Raw genomic sequence first — 3215 nt, forward strand, 5'->3', positions numbered from 1 at the left:
CTCCCCTGCACAGACCGGGCTCCGGGCACCTGCAGACGGCGCTCACGGCACCGCCGACCCCTCCCCTGCACAGACCGGGCTCCGGGCACCTGCAGACGGCGCTCACGGCACCGCCGACCCCTCCCCTGCACAGACCGGGCTCCGGGCACCGCCGACCCCTCCCCTGCACAGACCGGGCTCCGGGCACCGCCGACCCCTCCCCTGCACAGACCGGGCTCCGGGCACCGCCAACCCCTCCCCTGCACAGACTGGGCTCCGGGCACCTGCAGACGGCGCTCACGGCACCGCCGACCCCTCCCCTGCACGGACTGGGCTCCGGGCACCTGCAGACGGCGCTCACGGCACCGCCGACCCCTCCCCTGCACAGACCGGGCTCCGGGCACCGCCAACCCCTCCCCTGCACAGACCGGGCTCCGGGCACCGCCGACCCCTCCCCTGCACAGACCGGGCTCCGGGCACCGCCGACCCCTCCCCTGCACAGACCGGGCTCCGGGCACCTGCAGACGGCGCTCACGGCACCGCCGACCCCTCCCCTGCACGGACTGGGCTCCGGGCACCTGCAGACGGCGCTCACGGCACCGCCGACCCCTCCCCTGCACAGACCGGGCTCCGGGCACCGCCGACCCCTCCCCTGCACAGACCGGGCTCCGGGCACCGCCGACCCCTCCCCTGCACAGACCGGGCTCCGGGCACCTGCAGACGGCGCTCACGGCACCGCCGACCCCTCCCCTGCACAGACCGGGCTCCGGGCACCTGCAGACGGCGCTCACGGCACCGCCGACCCCTCCCCTGCACAGACCGGGCTCCGGGCACCTGCAGACGGCGCTCACGGCACCGCCGACCCCCCTCCCCTGCACAGACCGGGCTCCGGGCACCTGCAGACGGCGCTCACGGCACCGCCGACCCCTCCCCTGCACAGACCGGGCTCCGGGCACCTGCAGACGGCGCTCACGGCACCGCCGACCCCTCCCCTGCACAGACCGGGCTCCGGGCACCGCCGACCCCTCCCCTGCACAGACCGGGCTCCGGGCACCGCCGACCCCTCCCCTGCACAGACCGGGCTCCGGGCACCGCCGACCCCTCCCCTGCACAGACCGGGCTCCGGGCACCTGCAGACGGCGCTCACGGCACCGCCGACCCCTCCCCTGCACAGACCGGGCTCCGGGCACCGCCGACCCCTCCCCTGCACAGACCGGGCTCCGGGCACCTGCAGACGGCGCTCACGGCACCGCCGACCCCTCCCCTGCACGGACCGGGCTCCGGGCACCTGCAGACGGCGCTCACGGCACCGCCGACCCCTCCCCTGCACGGACCGGGCTCCGGGCACCTGCAGACGGCGCTCACGGCACCGCCGACCCCTCCCCTGCACGGACCGGGCTCCGGGCACCTGCAGACGGCGCTCACGGCACCGCCGACCCCTCCCCTGCACAGACCGGGCTCCGGGCACCTGCAGACGGCGCTCACGGCACCGCCGACCCCCCTCCCCTGCACAGACCGGGCTCCGGGCACCTGCAGACGGCGCTCACGGCACCGCCGACCCCTCCCCTGCACAGACCGGGCTCCGGGCACCGCCGACCCCTCCCCTGCACAGACCGGGCTCCGGGCACCGCCGACCCCTCCCCTGCACAGACCGGGCTCCGGGCACCTGCAGACGGCGCTCACGGCACCGCCGACCCCTCCCCTGCACAGACCGGGCTCCGGGCACCGCCGACCCCTCCCCTGCACAGACCGGGCTCCAGGCACCTGCAGACGGCGCTCACGGCACCGCCGACCCCTCCCCTGCACAGACCGGGCTCCGGGCACCGCCAACCCCTCCCCTGCACAGACCGGGCTCCGGGCACCTGCAGACGGCGCTCACGGCACCGCCGAGCCCCCTCCCCTGCACAGACCGGGCTCCGGGCACCGCCGACCCCTCCCCTGCACAGACCGGGCTCCGGGCACCTGCAGACGGCGCTCATGGCACCGCCGACCCCTCCCCTGCACAGACCGGGCTCCGGGCACCGCCGACCCCTCCCCTGCACAGACTGGGCTCCGGGCACCTGCAGACGGCGCTCACGGCACCGCCGACCCCTCCCCTGCACGGACTGGGCTCCGGGCACCTGCAGACGGCGCTCACGGCACCGCCGACCCCTCCCCTGCACAGACCGGGCTCCGGGCACCACCAACCCCTCCCCTGCACAGACCGGGCTCCGGGCACCGCCGACCCCTCCCCTGCACAGACCGGGCTCCGGGCACCGCCGACCCCTCCCCTGCACAGACCGGGCTCCGGGCACCTGCAGACGGCACTCACGGCACCGCCGACCCCTCCACTGCACAGACCGGGCTCCAGGCACCTGCAGACGGCGCTCACGGCACCGCCGAGCCCCCTCCCCTGCACAGACCGGGCTCCGGGCACCTGCAGACGGCGCTCACGGCACCGCCGACCCCTCCCCTGCACAGACCGGGCTCCGGGCACCGCCGACCCCTCCCCTGCACAGACCGGGCTCCGGGCACCTGCAGACGGCGCTCACGGCACCGCCGAGCCCCCTCCCCTGCACAGACCGGGCTCCGGGCACCGCCGACCCCTCCCCTGCACAGACCGGGCTCCGGGCACCTGCAGACGGCGCTCACGGCACCACCGACCCCTCCCCTGCACAGACCGGGCTCCGGGCACCTGCAGACGGCGCTCACGGCACCGCCGACCCCTCCCCTGCACAGACCGGGCTCCGGGCACCGCCGACCCCTCCCCTGCACAGACTGGGCTCCGGGCACCTGCAGACGGCGCTCACGGCACCGCCGACCCCTCCCCTGCACGGACTGGGCTCCGGGCACCTGCAGACGGCGCTCACGGCACCGCCGACCCCTCCCCTGCACAGACCGGGCTCCGGGCACCGCCAACCCCTCCCCTGCACAGACCGGGCTCCGGGCACCGCCGACCCCTCCCCTGCACAGACCGGGCTCCGGGCACCTGCAGACGGCACTCACGGCACCGCCGACCCCTCCACTGCACAGACCGGGCTCCAGGCACCTGCAGACGGCGCTCACGGCACCGCCGAGCCCCCTCCCCTGCACAGACCGGGCTCCGGGCACCTGCAGACGGCGCTCACGGCACCGCCGACCCCTCCCCTGCACAGACCGGGCTCCGGGCACCGCCGACCCCTCCCCTGCACAGACCGGGCTCCGGGCACCGCCGACCCCTCCCCTGCACAGACCGGGCTCACTCTGAGATAGCGCGT

Source organism: Lepidochelys kempii, chromosome 2 (genome assembly GCF_965140265.1).
Source record: "Lepidochelys kempii isolate rLepKem1 chromosome 2, rLepKem1.hap2, whole genome shotgun sequence".
Taxonomy (NCBI): domain Eukaryota; kingdom Metazoa; phylum Chordata; order Testudines; family Cheloniidae; genus Lepidochelys; species Lepidochelys kempii.